General features: G+C 31.6%; 1 protein-coding gene and 1 long non-coding RNA gene across 2 annotated transcripts in view; both read left to right on the plus strand.

The window, feature by feature from the left end:
- The window catches only part of LOC145676340 (thyrotropin-releasing hormone-degrading ectoenzyme-like), a gene marked incomplete at its 3' end in the record, with an annotated part of 87,516 nt that overhangs the window by 15,800 nt on the left and 50,012 nt on the right, over positions 1-21,704 (plus strand).
- On the plus strand, positions 8,505-12,872 carry LOC145676343 (uncharacterized). Its single transcript, XR_014129371.1, has 2 exons — positions 8,505-8,718; positions 12,485-12,872. It is a non-coding gene; the product is annotated as an uncharacterized LOC145676343 (long non-coding RNA).

Raw genomic sequence — 21,704 nt, forward strand, 5'->3', positions numbered from 1 at the left:
TGAAAAGTGTTTTTATCTGTTGAAGTCGTCTTTGTATTTCTTTCTTCCTAGTGTGAGTACTGCACTTTTTTTTTTCGTGTAGAGAATAAAAAGAACTTATTTAACCTGTTCTATGTCTTGTAATTCTTGATAAAATGGCTTGATTCGGTCTATTGAGATTTCTTGTATTTTCTTCCGAAAAGAATTTGGAAATTCTATCTTATAAAGGTTAGGATTCAGTCTATCCAGGATTTGAACGGGTCCAACATAGGAAGCTGAAAAACTTTCCGGCACTCCTATTTGCCGATTAGGAAAGTAGACTAGTACTTTTTGTCCCTTTTCAAATTGAGTTTGTCGGTGTGTGCTATCGAAATACTTTTTCTGCTTATTATAGCTAGCGATCAAGTTATTCTGTACACTCTCACGTATTTTATTCAAATGTTCTTTGTTGACACATAATGTTGGAGTTGACGCTAACGCAATATCAGAGATGGTCTTAGGTTCATATCCATACATGAGGAAAAAAGCAGAATATTTAGTTCCGGCTTGCACAAATGTATTAATAGCGAATGTAATATATGGTATCAGCTTCGGCCAAAGATTTTGGTTTTCTTGCACGAAAAATTTAAGTGCATTCTGTATTGTCTTGTGGAATGTTTCCACTACCCCTAGGTTTTTATGGTCGTATGCAGGGCAAAATTTAAATTCAAAGTTATAGCATTTTGCCAAATTTTGCAGCCTCTTAGCGTTATGTACTGGATGTCTATCCAGGTATAAATATGAAAAAGGTCCAAATTTGAGTATGATGTCATATATGAGAAATTGTTCAATTTCTTCCGCTGTTATGTTGTCCACAACCTTGGTCACACAATATCTTGTGCACATTTCTATGGCCACTAATATGTGTTTAAACTGTCCATTTCCCACTGTTATTTTTCCAATAGAATCATATTGCCAAGCTGTTGCGATCGGCTTAGGTGGGTGATGGAGTAATTGACCCGCTGGTTTAACTGGTAATTTCTTGAGTTTCTGACAGGAAATGCATGTTTTAATTCTGTTGGCAATGTACGCTTTCATATTAGGAAAGTAGTATTTCCTAAGCGCCGAATGATATGTTTTGGTATATCCAAAGTGTGGTGCCATTGGGTTATTGTGTAAGGCATCAAACCACTTACTTAATAAAGATTTCGGCACACAAAGTAGATATAACAATCCTAATTGGGGATGCTTCTGTGTTCTGTATAATATCCCGTCCTTTAGAGAAAAATATTTTGCGGCCCGAAGAGTAGACAACTTATTAGGTTCCTTATTTTCCAAAACAGTGATGATGTCAGAGAATGAAGGATCTTTCCTTTGTTCTTCTGCTAAATTTGGTAGGATTATAGGTTGTTCAATTTGGAGAGTAGTGCCTAAAGAATGGGATGCAAATACTTTAGCATCTTCCGTGTCCAAGAAATTGTCAATTTCTTGTTTTTCTCCCTGTTTAATCTCCTGTTTATCTTCTAAACGACTAAAGATGTCCACTGGGTGTAATTGACTTTTTATGTGTTGTATTTCGAAATTATAGTCTGCTAAGAATATTCGGTAGCGACTAAATTTCCCAACTTTGTCCGCTTGTGTTGTGAGAGATGTCAAGCATTTGGCGTCTATAAATAATTTAAATCTTCTATTTAGTAGGAAGTATCTAAATTTTCTCAAAACATATATTAAGGCGTACAGCTCTTTTTGCCAAGTGGATGCTTTCCTTTCACTTGGTGTAAAACGTCTACTAGCATAGGCAACAACACGTTCTTGTTTCGTTTTTTGGTTATAACATGCTAATAAGCCTCCTGCGGAGATAGAGGAAGCGTCGGTATACACACGTATTTCCAGTGAGGGATCGAAGTGAAACAAAGATGGCGCGTGTATGATGTCAGTCTTAAGTTTCTCAAATAATTCGTCATGCTGAGAGGTCCATTTAAATTTTGAATTCTTGTCTAAAAGGCACTGGAATGGTTCTATTTTTTCTGAGAAATTTTTGATATGTGCTCTTAAATAAGAACATAATCCTAAAAAGCTTTTCAGAGTTCTTTTAGTAGTTGGTTTCTTAAAATTTCGAATCTTGTTAGCGATTTTGGGTGAAATCTTGATTTCTTTCCCACTAACTGTGAAGCCTAAAACGTCCAATTCTGTGTATAGTAAGTGGGTCTTCTTTGGACTGGCACGAATATCATGCTTTCTTAATCTTTTAAAAAGTAATTCTAAATCTGATAACTGTTGTTTCCAATTTTTACTTCCTATGACCAAATCATCAGCGAATGCAGTTATACGGGGTGGTAGGCCCTCTAAAAGCATGCGTACAGCTATACTGAGTCCGGCGGCGGAACTGGAGTGACCCATGGTACACCTCTGGAATTTATATGCCTTTCTAGTATGGTTGACCTCAAAAGTCATGTATTTTTGGCTTTTGGGATGCAACAATAGCTGGAAATAGGAGGATTTTATGTCGATTGTGGATATGGAGTTTTTTCCTCTTAAAACGTGTAGAATATCCTCCGTATTTTGAAATGGTATACTTAGGTAATGTGAGAACCTATTACAAGCTTGGAGGTTGAGAACTAAGCGGAACTCTGAAGTATTTGGCTTCTTCACTATGAGAAGTGGCGATGAAAACGAACTATCGCTAGTTTCCTTGATAATATTTGCGTCTAAGAGTTGCTTAATTTGTAAGTCAATTTGAGGTCTTACTGCTAATGGAACCGGAGGAGATCTTTGATGGAAGGATGCTCCTTTGTCTATCCGTATTTTATGTATATAACCTCGGAAATATCCAATGTCTGTTGGTGTGTAGTAGAGGTAGGACAAACCCCTCGTAGTAGTTAAGTCTCATTGAGACGAGTTATGCTTAATTGAAAAATAAAGGTTTATTGCTTGATTAGAGCTATGTCCGCCATTTATGAGTGTTTTTTATGTTATTTATTGAGTGAAAATATGTGTTTATTGACAGGCCCGCAACTAGGGTTTCTGTCACCCGGGGCAAAACACAATTCGGCGCCCCCCCCCCCAGGTTTAGTCGAAAAGTATCACTTTCTTATGGATTGCAACTGTAAATAACATTCTTAATGAAACCAGTTATATCGATTTTTAAGTACTTTAATCAAACTTACTTTAACCACAAGAATATATTACATTCGTTATGTGCTCACATGTTTTAAGAATAATTTTGTACATACATTTTGTTTTAATGTTGTATGAAGAAATCAAAACAAAATGAACTAGAAAATATCGCCACATTATACAGTTATTAATTGAAATAACACATTTAGTTTTAATAACCCGAAGAATAATTATGAACATACGCTTTCATATTAAAATAAGAAACTAATACAAAATAAACTAGAAAATTTCTAGTACATCATAAAGTTATAATTGAAATAACATTTAGTTCTAATAAACCCAAAAATAATTTTGTACATAAGCTTTCATTTAAAAATATAAAAACAATACAAAATAAACTTGAAAATATCTGGTATATTATAAATAGAGCAACCCAAAAGCATAAAAAGCATAATAGCAATTTAGACATATGGTTGGTACCTTGAACATGGGTGTGGTTGTCTAAGGGTCCAGAAGAAACTAATTTTAAAGAATAATAAAGCATAATTTTAGAAAATAAAGCATAATTTAAAATATATAGCATAATTCTTGGAAATTCTATTTAACTGCAAGTTTAACATATACTATATTAATATTTAAAAAAAAATTATAATGCAAAATCATTGAGAACATAACAATGCAACAATGAAAAGCTTATTTTTATTTCTGTAAATTTTTCGGTGTAATCCTTTGATGTGGAGAAAAGAAGAAAACTTTCCATCAACAATGAAGCACAAAAGAACTCCACTACCTCTCGAACTTGAGCACTTTCTGTACTTTTTGTGCACCTTTCTGTATACTTTCTCTTTCTGTATATATGCACCTCTAAGGTGCACACAAGTGATAGAAAAAACTGATTCGAGCAAAGCATATCTCTTTACAGTGCATTAACTAGAAAGTTCATTAAATATGAAAGAAATTGCTTCATAAAATATTAATAAATAGATCAAGATATTTAGATTATTTAATGTATAGTAAACTAGCAGCGTTCACCCCGCTTCGCTGCGGTCACCCCGGAACGCAATAAACGTTGTTACTTAGATAATTTTTACTTTTTCGCTTTCAAGTGATATGATAAAAACCATAGAAGATTGCAGTAAATGTTAACATTATATCGCCTGTCATTTATGTTAACCCGCCCCGCTTCGCTGCGGTCACCCCGGAACGCAATAAACTTTGTTACTTAGATAATTTTTACTTTTTCGCTTTCAAGTGATATGATAAAAACCATAGTAGATTGCAGTAAATGTTAACATTATATCGCCTGTCATTTATGTTAACCCGCCGAGTGACACGGTCATGCGGGTTGCATATAAATACGTTTATTTTTATACCTATGATGAACTAACAAAGGATTTGTACGTTATGGACACTTGAATGGTCAATTATCTCAAGACACTGGTAATTAAAAATTAAAGTGATATGATAAAAACCATCTAGGGTCCAAATCCTAATAACCCCCCAAAAATGAAAGAAATTGGTTCAGCCGTATTAGCGTGATGAGCTAACAAAGGATTTGTGCGTTCTCTTTTATATAATAGATATTATACATCATACACGATTAATGTAAAACAATGATTGAAATTAACAATAAAGCATAATAAAGCATAAGTTGGACTGATAGATAACAATTCAAAATGCCTCGAAAAGCTTTCAAGCAAAACTAATAGATAAAACTTCATACACCCTTCACTCGCAAAATCCCTTGGTAGGCGTACAAGAAACAATTAAGTACACCGAGGCGTGTAACTTATCTTTTCCGCCACAAAACTGCCCTCTAACTTAAAAACATTACAGCAATTGCGTAACATTACAGGGGCGCGTCTGAGCTAAACTCTTCAACCACCAGCAAGCAACAAAAATCGGTAACTTTTCGCCCCCGCCCCTATTGATAACAGCGTTTTAAACTTAGAGCTTCTTCGTGGCTAAGCGGTTAGCGTACGCGCCTTTGGCGTGGGAGACCCGGGTTCGATTCCTGGCGGGAGCTCATGTGGTTCGGATTCCACGTTAATCAGTAGGTCCACGTCTCATATAGCCTTGCTGCTGAAAGGGACGTTAAACTTAAAATCAACTCAACTCAATGGAATTATACAGACAAACAGCTCCTTGTGGTAGGAAAAGGAAAGGGAGGCGGATTCTCTGTGGTCGCCCAAGGGAACAAATGTATGCAATATTAGGTTTTTAATGTATGACATTACACCTATTTAGATGAGACTCTCTCTCTCTCTCTCTAAAAGAGGTCCCATGGAAAAGGCCAAGTAAACTTTTGATTTCTTTTAACCTCTAGAATAAGTTTCTCAAGGGAAAGGGTGCGATTTTTAAAACAATTGATATACTATTTTCTTTCTGGCGCCCCCTCCAACCACGCGCCCGGGGCACGTGCCCCCTCTGCCCCCCCTTAGTTGCGGCCCTGTTTATTGACAATTTATGGCTGTGAAAGTTGAAATTCGTAGAAAATACAATTTGACTGAAGGTTATCTTGAAAAAATAAAACTTTATTGATGTTTTTGGTACGTTGTTTGATCATTTATTATTGACAATATGTGAAACGATGTTGGAAAAATCCTTGACACCTGAATTCTCAGAAATGAAGCCTGGAGCAGTCTACGACTTGATGGAAGGCTAAGTTGAAAATAAGGCTTTATTATTGGCTATATACGAATTCTTTGATGAATTCTTTGAAGATTTACCCATCTTTGTTGGAGGATACACCTGTGATTCTGTGTAGGTATTTATGACGTGATATCGTCCTTCACCCGAAAGGAGCTGTGAAAAAAATTAGGATTGACCGTTAGATACAACCATCAGATTTAATTACAGAGTGACCTTCACATAGATACCAGAGTCCCCCTCAAAAAGATTTTTGGAACACAATTGTGCAATTTAGTTACTGTTAAAAAAGAAACTGTTAGGGATTATTGTCTACTTTTTTAGAGAGCTTTGTGAAGATTGCATTCTAGGAATGTGAATGTCCTTCAAGAAATTTTTTATTCCCTTACAGAAAAAAAAAAAGAGAAAATAAAACCCGAAGTTGACATTGAACTTGGAAAAGCTTTATGTATTGTTCCCCTTTTACGTAACAGTTAGGTTGTTACATGAATTTGTTTTCCTCAAGTTTTTGTAAAGATTGTATTGAAACGAAACATTCTTTCTTTTATTGTTTATGACTGCTGGAAAAAGAAAGAGAGGCGCCGGATCCCATATTGAACGCAAAGGTGGAAGGGACGGAGGGTGAACTGAGTTGCCCAAACTTGTTTTGGCGGAAAGACCTGTTTACAAAAATTGTTATTGTGAATGAATGAATATTAACTCCTACGATTAAAAAATGTATATGCATTATGTAATGGCCATGATGTATGATGAAATCATTTCATGATTTGTAAATATTGTGTCGTATGGTTATATCACTTAGGTTATCTTATAACAATCATATCATAACAATCCCCTTATGATAAGTAAAATGTTGGAATGAAGAAAGTGAGAGGAAAACTCATGAGCAAGGTGTTTGCTCACTACAAATTTACTTGATTGGAAATCGAACCAAGATATCTCAAGCAGTGGAGATATGGATTGTAGCAGCAATACACTAAATACTTAGAAAATGTTTAAATAATTTGTGTGACCTAGGATTTCCCAGCTAACAGAGAACAAGACTTTTTTACTGTGGTACTAGCCCTTAGAAAGTGAGAGGAATCTTTATTTAGATAATAATGTTTGACACTTGTTTATGTTGAGTTTAGTAAAATGGTTTTGACGAGGAAATAAACCAAGAACCTCATATACTAGAGAACTCTTTACCACTAAGACTATATGAATTTATTAAATTTATTGTCAGAGAATTATTCTGTTAGACTAATTTATATGAATTCATTTTTGTCGTAATATTTCCTTTATGAAAAAATAAAATAGCGGAATGAGGAAGTGGGAGGAAACGAGGAACTTTAAGAAGACTTATGAACTTGATGGTGATTAAATCAATTTATAGAATATACTTTTTTGTTATAAGAACACTAAAAAAAAAATGATATGGCCAAGCTTGACATGAGAAAATCCAACAGCAGAGGAAGATGCTCTACCATTGAACTAGTTTGTACCATTATTAATTATATTAATTGTGTTTCGTATAACACGATTTGGGACAGAATTTTTATAACTAGATTTGATTTGTGTTGATTTTTAGATTAGTGTGTCTTTTAACAACGAGGTTATATGAGACATGAACCTACAGTTTTATCGTAGAATCCAAACTATATACCTCCACCGGGAATTGAACCCGGTTTTTATGCCAAAGGCTTCCGTCAGGAATTGAGTTGAGTTGTGTTGATTTTAGATTAGTGTATCTTTTAGGAGCACAGCTATATGAGACGTGAACCTACAGTTTTATCGTAGAATCCAAACTATATACCTCCACCGGGAATTGAACCCGGGTCTTCCACGCCAAAGGCTCTCGCCGGGAAACGAATTGGAAACGATACATACACTATTGAAAATGAACTTAGGACCACATGTATTAAAGGCAAGCATGATGTAAGGAAAAATAAGTGTTGAATGCATGGACATGTATGTTATGTGTACAGTAAATGCAATACAATGTTTGTTATGAAATTGATTAAAAATACATACTTGGTGAGGTTCTTAGAACATAATTAATTGCCATACTTTAATGAACTTTAGTTACACATATACTAATTATATAATGAGAGAAAAATACTCACAGAATGTATAAAAGCCGATGGTAGACTATTGGACGTCTTATTGCAGTTTGAAGGACAGGATTTCTTACCCTCGGAGTAAGAGGGAAGGTAGAATTGCTTCTTTTTTCTTTTTCTTTTTTAAATGTTTGTATCCATTCCGTTATTGCTATGAGGGTTATCGTCCATATAGAATTCCAGAGAGAGAGAGAGAGAGAAAGAGAGAGAGAGAGAGAAAAAAAAAGTGGTTTACAATCTTTTTAGAGGAACCTTTTTTTATTATTGTTGTATGGAATTGTGAAAATTGGCGTGGGTTTCTTCTGATCAATATAAAAACTGAATTTTGAAGATTTTTGTCATTTTAAGTTAGTTGGATAGATTGTGACGGTGTTCTTGCTTCGAAGTTGTTTATTTTTTATCGGCGCTACTTCATTTGTTCTTATATTTGAAAAGGTAAGTGGACTTCTGTCTTCTTAAATATATTCAGATAAAAAATCATTTTCATTATTTGATTACAAGATATGAAACATTTTTAATATTATTATTATTGGAAAATTATCTTAGAGTAATTCTTGTTGATTGTATGAATTCATTTGGAAATCATTATCTTCTTTTTGTTTATATTACATTTATTTTATCAAATACATGCAAGCTAACTTATAGTATCCTGAAAACATGGCATTTTGAGAAATAATTGGATTTTGTTTTTAATTTCTTAGACTTAACTCATTGGAATGAAAAATTTCTTCATTTTCGGAAAGGATTAATTTTATAATAAATATTCATTTGATTTTTCTTAGCACTGATTATTTTTGTAATAGAAACAATTGAAATATAGTAATTCATTTTTTCTTTCTTTTTTAGATTATACCATTTCCAGGAGTTTGAACCACGCTTCAGAAAGAATTACCAGGTAAGAAAAATAATATATTTCTTATTATCATTATATAATATGTAATGTTGAAGACATACATATGTTTATTTTTTCATGGAAGACCACAGAATGAAATCAATATTATTAGTTGGTTATTAACCGTATCTAGAATACATATTGCTTTTAAAGTTTAATTGAAAACAAACATTTGTCGTTATCATAGGTATTTTGCCTTTATTGGTAGGCCACAGCTGAGAAGCTTCTATGCTCCACCGCTAACCTTTTTTGTTTTTTTGCGTGCGATCTTTTAGTTTTAATATTAACCCTTTCCCTCTTTTTCCGTTATTATACCCTCTAGGATATCACTCATGAAAGATTCTTTTCTTAGGCAATGTCATAACGAATTTTTCTTCCTAATAATGTCTAAAAAAATGTTTTTTTCTTACCCAACACTTCTAACAACCTGTTATTTCTTTTTCTGCTTTACCTAAATAATTCTTACCATTTTTCTCCACATCTACATTTTAAAGGCTTCCAGTTGATTTTTTTCCCCACTTAGGAAAGCGTAACAAGCATGAGGAAAACGTAAATTACAAACAGTAGACACCAAATCCATGTTTTTAGCTATGAAATGAAATTAATGCTGAGCTTTTTCGTATTAGTTGAATTGATATTTCATATTTGGACTGATCGGAAGACAAATGGTGTATTATTAAACCATGTTTTATATACGAACATATTTATAAAAAATATCGAGTTATCGAATTAATAGCCTTTTCACAACTAGACTATATGAGACGGGGACCTCAAGTGAAATCTAACTTTTTCTCGTGAACCACGTTAGGATTTTTTTTATGTTAACAACAAGTACAATAACTAAGTACGATTTTTGTGCAATAACTAGGCTATATGTGACGGGGTCCTAGTGATTAACATCGAATCTGAACTACATGAGCTCCCGCCGGGAATTGAACACTGCTCTTTCACGGCAAAGGGGTGCACGATAACTAAGAAGTTACGATGAAATTTTATGGAATGTTTTACAGAAGATTAAGATTGAGTTTTGAATTATAGGTCAGAACTACATCTATTTTAACACGTTTGTACAATATTTCCTTCAGTAATCGTACTATTTGCGGAAAGATATAAAGTGATAGTTGTTTGTGTGTATGATGGACCAAGATTTGAGCATTTATTTGTTCTGAATGAAAGAAATCTTTATATTATTTTGTGAAAAATGGTAGATGTTAGATCCTGTATGTGATTACTAGGTTGTTTGAACAAAATATATCATAATATTTAGTGAATTTATCAGAAATAGTAATGAATTATTCATGGTAGATTAATCGATTTTTCTTTTTTATATTTGGTCTTCCTGTTGGTGTTTTTTCCATATATTGATAGAATAATTAGATTGTTGAATAGAGTTAAACGGTATTTACCAGTTATGGTATATACTGATGATGTAAATTTAATAGGGGATGATAGGAGAACATTAGAAATAAATGCAGAGATCTTATGAAATGCTTGCAGGGACATGGCTTTAGAAATAAATGCAGAGAAAAGTAAATACACAAAAGTGCGTTGGGACCGTAATACTGCATTTTATAGAGACGTTAAAATATTAAATAATACTTTTGATAAAGTGGATAGTTTCAAATATTTAAGATCAGTATTAACAGAGGAAATATCAAATTCACGGAGAAATTAAATGTTAACTAAAACCAGGGAATTCGTGTTACTATACGGTTCAAAATCTCTTGTTGTCGCAAATTCTGTTGAAGCTTAAAATATATAAAACGTTAATTATGCTTGCGTTGTTTTGTATGGTTGCAAAACATGATCGCTTACTCTGAGAAAAGAACATAAACTAAAAGTATTTCAGTACAAGATCCTGAGACGAATATTCGGACACAAGAGGAAGGGAAATGGTGGAAACTTCATAACCTAATTTATTAGATTGTTTATTAAACATGATTAGGGTCGTCAAGTCTAGGAGGGCGTATGTTATGTAATATAGTTGTAATAAAAGAGGAAAACGGCCATCAGGAAGACCTAGGCACAGATGGGAGGATGGATCTCGCAGAGATAGGCATACAAAGTAGAAATTGGATGTAATTATCTAAGGATAGAAGTCAGTGGAGAGCTTTTGTGAACGTGGCCTCCGGGTTTCATAGACCATAGAGTTAGTTAGTTAGTTAGTTAGTTACTTGAATAAATCGATACTTATTAACGATAATAAGAAAACTTTTAAGAATATTATTTCACACTTTTTCTAAAATAGAACTGATTGCTAAACAGATTTGGATTGCTTGTTGTTTTATAATATGATATCGTATTCTTAATTTGATCGACTGATTTACGTATTTTTTTCATAAGTAATTATTTCCCAAACATTTTAGTAATGTTATTGGGAGAAAATGAAATTTTTAGTTTCGCACCATTATATTAGATTAAATTATAATGAAAGTAGAAAGGGTTCCCCACGAGAAAATGTAGAAGTATGATGTTTGCGGCAGATCTAAACTGACAACATAAATCAAGTAATCCATGCATCAGAAACGAAGGCTTTACCATTGATTTTTGCGTCATCCTTATTCATATTATTATTCTTATTGAATTAGGAATATAGTTTGAAATATAAACAATGGTTAAATTCCTTTACAGAACACAAGATTTCCCGAACTTTTTATCATCTAAGATTATGTTATACCGTTACGTCTCATGACATGTACACAATTCAATAAAGGGTATCTTGACATATGTTGCCTTGCCTTGCCTTTCGATTAAATGATTTGACAGTATATATCGTGGAAAAGTGTATATATCATTACATGTGGGTATAGAAAAGAATTTCGAAATTAAAATATAGAGTTGGACATCTAAACTTATTGTCCCCTTGAGGGATGACATCTCTCGGAGAGAGAATAATCCGTAAAGAAAAATGTTTCTATAATCCCTACATGTTAGGCAACCCAATATGATTCACTGTACTGATGGGTTATCTAATATGATCGATAACTGAGTTTTACGTCTGATGGTTATACCGCTACGCTAAAGGAAACTGTAATTTGTTGAACCATCACTTTACAAAAAAGAAACCACATAAAAGTATATAAAACCCCAACAAAAGCAAAGTACATGGTGTTTGTCCACCACAATTTATAAAAAATAAATCCAAACTTAATGTTTGTTATAAAATGTTGAAATAATTCGCAGACGCTAAGATTAAACCAGGACCCCAAGCACCAGAGGTGAACCCTGTATCACTGAATCACCAAAAACCCACCCAAAAATCATTTGAATTTACTAAATTTTAGTTATTATTCTAAGCTAGGATAAAACACTTGAAAATAACCTGTGGAATAAGGAAGAATTGTGCTTGTTTTTCATAACGAAATAATTTGATTGTACTGTCCAACTGACTTGATTATTTTCTTAAGGTATAAATATATGTAAATTAACGCATATTTTATTCCAAAGACCATTAAGAATGATACTTGAGATGATTAAGGCAACGGTCCTTACGATAACTTCATATTACAAGACCGATATATGAAATTAAACTTACATAGACTTTTAATTTGTAGAACGGAAGTTTAGTCTTGAAAATTTGTTGACTTAAAAGATCAAAAAATTAATAGTATTAGAGAGCATGGTATTGCTAAAAATGTTGAGTTCTGATTTTCAGAAGATATAAATTTACCTCTTTTGTGATAAATGATTAGCCATAAGGATACTTAAGTTAAAATAAGTAGATTTGTAAATTTCAATTACTGATAATTTTGTTTCTGTTATTTTGCAGGATGGCAGAGGGTAGAGACATTCCACTTGTGGACCTAACATCAGAAATGGAAGAAAGCAGAAAAAGGAAGGAAAGAGAGGAGGACGAAGAAGAAGAAGAAAGGAGAAAAAGAATGAAGGAGGAGAACAAGAACTCGCAGAAGCAGATCAATTATGTCAAACTAACCAAAAGTGATACGCAAGAACTTTTCCGTATTTTTTCTAAATACGTAAATAAAGAAAATAATACTATTCAATATGGTGCTGTTCTTAAATTTATAGCATTAGAACGACGGATGGGAAAATTATAAAAAACTGTAGACAATGAAAAGAAAAAGTGAAAAAAAGTGTACATAGAAATCAAGATTTGTAAATAGTAAAAAATAAAGTGATTTCTAGTTTAAAATTAATTATATTGAAAATTTGATGTTTTTATTTCAAGAAAATGTGAATCATTCTTTTCCCCTTTTAATATGTGTGTGTGAGTTATTTTAAAATATTGTTTTCAGCAAAAAAGACTTTATGAGACATGAACCTGCAACTTATTATCTGATTTCAATCAGCTCAATTTGAATTGTTTTTTATTTTTTAAAATTTCAATCCTATTTGAGACATGAATCTACAGAATAAGTTGATATCCGAACCACATAAACAATCAAACTCAAAATTATCGTTGTCAAATGTGGATATGAAGAAGATTTATTATTATTATTATTATTATTATTATTATTATTATTATTATTATTATTATTATTATTATTATTTTATTTAACAGTTACGGTCTTTAGGCTAAACTAGACTATTGATTAAGGAAAGTAAATGACAGAAAAAATAATTTTGTGCTTTCTTGCCAAATATCAAAGCCAGAACCACGTGTACCAAATGCACATACACTAGTTACTTGGCCAATTATTATTATTATTATTATTATTATTATTATTATTATTATTATTATTATTATTATCATTATTATATTTATTGTAACCGTATGGGACTTGTACGGTTATTGAAGCTGCTAAGATGACTAAAAATTTAATGGAAAAAACAAATCCTGAAATTGGTGATGAGTAAATTAACTGAAAAATATTCTTTGTTTACATTTGCTAACATGGAAAGATTCAGAAACGTTTCCCCATTTATAATTTAAGGTGAAGGCCACTTCACACACTCATAATCACTTGAGAAAACAAGTTTTAGTTGAATACGGTAACCTCTCGTTCCCTCCTCTGCCTTCACCGCCCCTTGAGCGGGGTTTTTCACTGTTTGGGTATTTTTCTAAGAAAAGAGGGTCTGGTTTTGGGATGTGGGATTCTTTCGAAGAAAGCGAAAGTGGTGGGAATAACCTTTTAAGTATAAAATACTGTTAGGAAGGAAGGAAGGAATTCTGAATGTCTATAAGATTTGAAGGTTATCTTTTGCTATGAATTGTCTGCGCTTTCCAATGTATTTTTGTTTTTATAATATCATAGCAAAAAAAAAAAATTCTAACAGTGTCTTTCAGATTTATATTGCTATTAGAAATGAAGAATAAAAATATTTAGTTGAACTTGAAATATACAAATCACACGGTGTCCTGTAAGACTTATGGCATTATTGAAAAATCTTATGTGATTCTTTCGTTTTGAGATTGATTTGCGAAAATTGGAATCGAATAGGATTAAGATTATGATTTAGATTTTGGTCTTTTAACATCTAAGACCATTTACCACTTCACGTTTGAGGGGTAATGTTGTTCAACGAGGACACAATCCGGGAAACGATCTAAAAACTATAAGTTAGGTATCAACAACGCATTTAACTGGTGTGGATGAGGAAAATCCAAGAAAAATTCATTCAAGGTGGATGGCCTTAAAAGTATTGTACACTTTTTTGACCGAGTGCCTCCCACTGGGACTGCTTGCATCAAACTGGAATCGAATCATTGTGTCCAACTACATGAATATTTCATGTCAGTCTATTATTTTTCTCTTTCTATATTAATTAAGTAAAAATATGGTCGATATTCCATATGCTTGAGCAATAAATATTCTTTGGATCGGTATAGAATTTTAGTTAAAGTATCATGGAGAAGTCCATTGAAATGAATTAGTGCTATAGCTTGTGATTCATTAAATTTTATAGAGAATCATGTGCTGGTTTTTGAAAAATACTATCTTCAATCAATCAATCGGTTGGTTCAAAGCAAATGATTAATCAATGATTAAATTACTTACATTATGACATTCTTTGTAAAAATATCCATCTTTTAACGTTATTTTAAAAATGTGGTTGTAAAGAAGAATGATAATTTCTGAAACAACGGAAAATCTTTTAATGGTGCTTGTAGAACGAAAAAGTTGAGAAAATTTGACACCTTGAGAGAGTGTATATTACAGAATGTATATTACAGATAAAACACAATTTGAATAAAAAGTATTAGTTAGGATTGAAACTGATGAGTTTGAGTATTGAAACTGATGGGTTTGAAGGATAATATTCTTTAGGGAGTACATTATCGGTGAAAAGGAATAAGGAGGAGTACAAGTTATAAGTAAGGTACCATCCCGGCATTTGCTTCAAATGAATAAATAAAGAAAAAACCTGGAAAACTTTATTCAAACTTTTACAAATTTTGAGAGAGCAAAACCGTAAGCGGGGTGCAACATAAGCCAAAACGATAACGAATATACTACGTGAATTACTGTAGTATTAATTCAAGAAATATACCAAGTAGCTTAGCAATTCTTCAGGAATAAAATACCAAAAACCTTATTATTTTTAGATTCCGTTTACCAGACATTGTTAGGGTCATAATAAAAAGAGGAAAACAACCGTTAGGAAGACCTAGGGAAGATGTATCTTGCTGAAATAGGCATACAAAGTAGAACCATTTGAGTATGAATAGAAATCATTCAGGAACTTTTGTGATTGATGCAATGAATTTTGGGGGGTTTGTTTGTATTATTCGGGCTAAAAGATAATGAGTAAGAACATATAGAAGTAAAATACACTTCCACTGAGTGAGTGTTATAAAAATTAAATGAGTAAGGTACTTTGTAGCATAAGAAATCAGTCTATCACTGACTTAATTTAATGGAGAGACCTCAAGTATCATAAGGAAACATTGTACCACTAAGCCGTCATGGGTATTAAAATGAACACGTTGAAGATTAATGATGCAGTCTCAAGTTATATAAGGAATCATGTAATATAAGGAATCAGTTTATTACTAAATCAGTACATTCAAAATTCAATCAGGGACCTCAATTAGTGCAAGGAAGTACTGTATCACTGAGTCATCATGTATCATAAGTAAGCATTCTACCACTAATTCTTCATGAAGGATAATAAATGAGACATTCTCCATAAGAAAACAGTCTATCACTGAAGTCTACATGGTGAAAAGAACACATGTACTATAAGGAAACAGTATAGCACTAAATCAATCTAATGAAAAGACCAAAAGAAGTAGATGGAATCTAAAAACATGAAACTTGACTTATTATTTATTCACTTCAAAATCTTTTGGTGAAGAATGTCAAGCTTAAAATCATGTATATTGTTCTGAAATATAGGGAAATGAGGTACTCATGTCCTATACCCGAAAATAGATTTTGAAGAAAGACTTAGCCAGTAGATGTGAAAGCAATTAAAATAGATTTCGCGGTTAAAATATAAATTAGTATAGAAAAATTGTGATGTTCCAGATTTCATACCGCATAGTTAAAATCTATGTGATATATTGTGTTATAGAATGTCTTTATTTATGTTATATTTATCAACTGTAGTGAGAAATAAATTCTTTGGTATTACAGCAAAGCCGTAATCAGTTCAAAATCTAAGAAACATATTATAGTTTACCGTAAAATTTTTTAGGGGATCTTCCTTGGATACAAACTTGTGTTATACAAAAGAGAAGGCAAACGTCATGGGTATTCAAAATTACGATTACGCTTAGCAAGTTTACGATATTTCCATTCTACAGTAAGACTAAAAAGTACTTTCTTAGTTTTTAATCAGAGATACTCAAATACAAGCAGATACGCCATAAAATACAAGCAGATACGTCATAAATACATAGATAGATTAAAAACAAGCTACAGATACTCAAACTTGCAGATAGTCAGTAAAATTCATAAAGAGAGTAAAAAACAAGATACAGATACTCAAAAACATGCAGATACTCCATAAAATACATAAAGAGAGAGTAAAAACAAGCTACAGATACTCAAATACAAGCAGATACGCCATAAAATACAAGCAGATACGTCATAAATACATAGATAGATTAAAAACAAGCTACAGATACTCAAACTTGCAGATAGTCAGTAAAATTCATAAAGAGAGTAAAAAACAAGATACAGATACTCAAAAACATGCAGATACTCCATAAAATACATAAAGAGAGAGTAAAAACAAGCTACAGATACTCAAAACAAGCAGATACTCCATAAAATACATAAAGAGAGAGAGTAAAAACAAGTTACAGATACTCGAAAAACATGCAGATACGGCATAAAATACATAGATAGATTAAAAACAAGCTACAGATACTCAAAACATGGAGATACATCATCAAATACATAGATAAGAGTAAAACAAGCTACAGATACTCAAAACAAGCAGATACGTCATCAAATACATAAATAGATAAAAACACATACAGAGGATACGTGCAAAAGAGAGAAAGAGAGAGATAAAGAGAGGGACGTGTAGATACTTAAAAACAATCAGAAAGGATGACAACAAACAAGCTACAGATACTCAAACTTGTAGATAATCAGTAAAATTCATAAAGAGAGTAAAAACAAGCTACAGATACTCGAAAAACATGCAGATACGGCATAAAATACATAAATAGATTAAAAACAAGCTACAGATACTCAAACTTGTAGATATTCAGTAAAATTCATAAAGAGAGTAAAAACAAGCTACAGGTACTCGAAAAACATGCAGATACGGCATCAAATACATAGATAGAGTAAAACAAGGTACAGATACTCAAAACATGCAGATACATCATCAAATACATAGATAGAGTAAAACAAGATACAGATACTCAAACTTGTAGATAGTTAGTAAAATTCATAAAGAGAGTAAAAACAAGCTACAGATACTCAAAACATGGAGATACTCCATAAAATACATAAAGATAGAGCAAAAAACAAGCTACAGATACTCGAAAAACATGCAGATACGTCATCAAATACATAGATAGATTAAAAACAAGCTACAGATACTCAAATACAAGCAAATACGTCATAAAATACATAGATAGATAAATAGATAGAAAGAGAAAGAGCTACATTAACAGTGGACTTTGTTTTGGGAACCGTGTAAGAATCATTTGTACTGTACGTGCAGTGCAAAAATGATCACAAATTTATTTCAAAAAAGAATACCAACTTAATATGAGAATATGTTATATTAAATATCTTCTCTACACACAAGATAATATTGCGTGACATGTCCAGACTTACGCCATGCGTAACTTCTTCTATTTTTTCTATTCCACAGTTAATCAATTAATTAATATGAGTGAGATAAAACATACTAATAGTATATTACATCAATAGGAATCTGAACCTTTATTATAAAGCTTTGAGAGCAAAAATGGTCTATAAATAGTCTAAAAAATAGTCTTCCGTTGCAAGCGCTGCTATTGGTTGAAGGAATTCCACTCGCTTTCTTTCGCTTAGCAACAGCTAAACTCTTATTCGCTCAACGCGTGGGTGTGTGAGGGTGTGAGCGTTAGTCTACATTTTTTTGCCACGGCTCAAGACATTTTGGCAGCACAATAGTAATTATTAAAACAAAGTGATAAACATATATAGTACGAGCAAAGTTGACATTTTCTTTTCAGTATAAACAAGCAAAAGAAAATGTATATAACATAATACTTAAAGAATATAGGGTCATATTTTATAAGAATATAACTAGTAAAAAATAAACATATTTCAATGAACCTGTTAATTCCTATATTTACAATGAAGTCACTAATATGAATTAAAAATATTAATTTCAAAATTAAAAATGAGTCGAGTGAGTAGTATTATGTTCAATGTGGTCATACTTAAAAATGAGTCGAGTGAGTAGTATTATGTTCAAATGTGGTCATACTTAAAAATAGATCGAGTGAGTAGAATTGGCACAAAATGTTAATTCCTACAGTAATATTTTTCACATTACATATTCTAATGTTTGTAAGTAAGATTGGAAACATCAGTGTAAACCATATACGGGTTACAGGAGTTAAATGTATAGATGTGCGTATAACAAGTAAACATTACAATTTACGATTACGATTATCATCCACATAATAATATAAATCCATTTTTCCACACATGCATGTATATTTCTGGCACGGATATAAACGTAAAACCCTACTCACCGGTCCCGCGTGCGCCCGGCGTGGGTATAATCGTGAAACCGTACTCACCGGCGCCGCATGCAGCCGGCGCAAATATAATCGTAAAACCGTACTAACCGGTACCGCGTGCGTCCGGCGAGGGCATTAACGTAAAACCGTACTCGCTCGGCCCCGCGTGCGGCATCCGCGTATAACAACGCGCGCAAATTTCTTATGGCTGTGCAATGCCATGTCACACTAGTGCTATGCATCCGATTGGCAAACAAATAATAATTAGTATTGCCAACTTTTCTACATAAATGATACATTATCATTATCAATTACATATTGTATATTAAAGACTATCTTCTCTTAATGTCATGCTCTGTGTATGGAATCATAGATGCTGATTAATGCGTAGTAAATGTGACAAATGTCAAATGTAAAGGAATTCTAAGTGATAGAGTATTGTATATACATACATACATAGTGAATAGTAAAAGCATTGGGTGTCAACAAAAATGCCTAATATGTTATACTTACTATAAAATTGTATAAGAAAAAATAGCATTCACAATATACACTTCTTATAATGTTAAAAAATAAAAACATCGGGTTCCCTACATAATACATGCATTGACATGCAGTGAGTGGTATGCCTAATGTCTACCATATAGTTTACTTTGATTTTATTTATGTTTAGCAAATAGAATTGGTAGGTATATATGAAGTCAACCATTTCATATTCATACATTTTTAAACCCTACCTAATAAAGCATATCACGTAAAGCATACATACAAGATATCATTTAGTATTGGTATGAACAATATATATTAGTATCTAATAAAGTATAGAAGTTCTGTGAGTATAATAAAGTATTAGTACATCATTGTACATATACACCCTAGCAGTTTGTATCGGTTCATTTCTTGCGCCATACATATATTTGTACCTTTTATATTTTATATTTAAGTATAGTAAATATATGTATTGATATGCGTATATATTGGATAGTAAACATCACGTCAAACATATTTTTATATCCTTTCCGTTATATATCATAAACTATACAATACATAAATAAATAAGATGAAAATATGCGTGTTGTTTATACTGTACAAATTAAATATTTACCTTATAATGTATGTCAAATCATAAAATATGACTTTTTTTCTCATTAATGTAAATGTTTTAGGGGAAAGTCACAATAAATGAAAACGGTAAGTATCGTTGTCAGTTGCCGATAAACTAAACTGAAAATTTCCCCGCTAAAATTATAATACCTATAATAATCCTTTTGAATATTTCTTAATGTAACATTTCTTTCAAAGCAAACTTTCTTATATTAAACAATACTTTTTTCTTTAAGTAATATTTTTCAGTCAGTAGGTATATCATTGCTTATATTGTTGTTCTCTTGTTTGTGTTTGCCAGGTAATTTTAATTGTTACGCTCCTTGTAGGAACAATACTGTTGAAAAAATATTAATTATTTTTCTTTCGTATCTTTTAATGAATCGCTTTTTACGAAAACTCCTTATTTATTTAAACTCTCGTAATAAATAACTCGAACACTTCGTGTGAGCGTACTAAAAGTTCAAACATATATAAAAATGAGTAAACGTTTCAAAAATAGTTGTTAAAATGTTTTCTTTCTTCTATTGTTTTTGATTGCAACTAATTCTTTTTATGCTCTTTATATTTTAACTAACTAACTAGATAACTAACCTGATTTTATTTTCTTTCTTTTCTTTTGTTGTCTCTGTTTGCTACTAATTATTTTCCATTCTCTTTATATTTTAATTAATTAACTAAATAACTAAGTTGATTTTATTTTATTTATTTTTTTTTCTGTTCTTAGTGTATGCTACGTAATTTTAATAGTTATGCTTTTTGTAGGAACAACACTGTTGGAAAAATATTATTTTTTCTTTCGTATCTTTTAATGAATTGTTTTCTACGAAATCTCATTATTTATTTAACCTCTCGTAATAAATTATTCGAACACTTCGTGTGAGCATACTAAAGATGATCAAAATATTAATTATTTATTGATTCGTATTATTTATTTTAAATTGGATCATTTGCTTTTGCAAATTCAGAACACTATGTGTGAACGTTTTAAAAATAGTTGTTAAAATGATTCGAACACTTCGTGTGAGCATACTAAAATGTTCAAAAATATTAATTATTTATTGATTCGTATGCCAAAGCATACTCGGTAGAACAGCTACGCTGTCAACTTCTTAATAAATTGTTTCTGTTATATATGTTGTTGTTAGTTATACGCTTGAAAAACATTTATTTCATGAAATTAATATTTGATTATCGTTTAAGTTACAAGTTATAATAATTATTAATTCAACATGTGATAAACACAAGATTCTAACGCGTATGGATACAAAATTTTTCTTAATGCAATTGCGTACGAAATTACAAACTAAATGCGTCTGGGTACGAGATTTCAAACTGAATGCACCTGGGTGCGAGATTACAAATTGAATGCACCTTGGTGCGAGAATACAAATTGAATGTGTCTGGGTACGAGATTACAAACTGAATATACCTGGGGACGAGACTACAAAATAAATGTATCTGAATACGAAATTACATAGTAAACTTATCTGGATATAAAATTATATAATAAGCGTATCTGGATATAAAAATTATAAACTAAATGATTTTAAAGAAATCAACAACGCTAAAATATTTTTATTCATATAATATTTATTTTTTTTCCATATAAGATAAAGTGATTACATATATATCAAATAAAAAAATGTAATAAAGATATGTATGTATGATCAAATAAAAATGTATTAAAGCATCATATATATTATGAATAGTAAATAAAATAAGTTATTTTAATTTTGAATTCAAGTAAATGTTATTGATAATAAAAATTGTAATATAT

This window comes from Thermobia domestica, unplaced genomic scaffold (assembly GCF_964235325.1).
Source record: "Thermobia domestica unplaced genomic scaffold, izTheDome1.hap1.1 HAP1_SCAFFOLD_93, whole genome shotgun sequence".
NCBI classification, from domain to species: Eukaryota; Metazoa; Arthropoda; class Insecta; order Zygentoma; family Lepismatidae; genus Thermobia; species Thermobia domestica.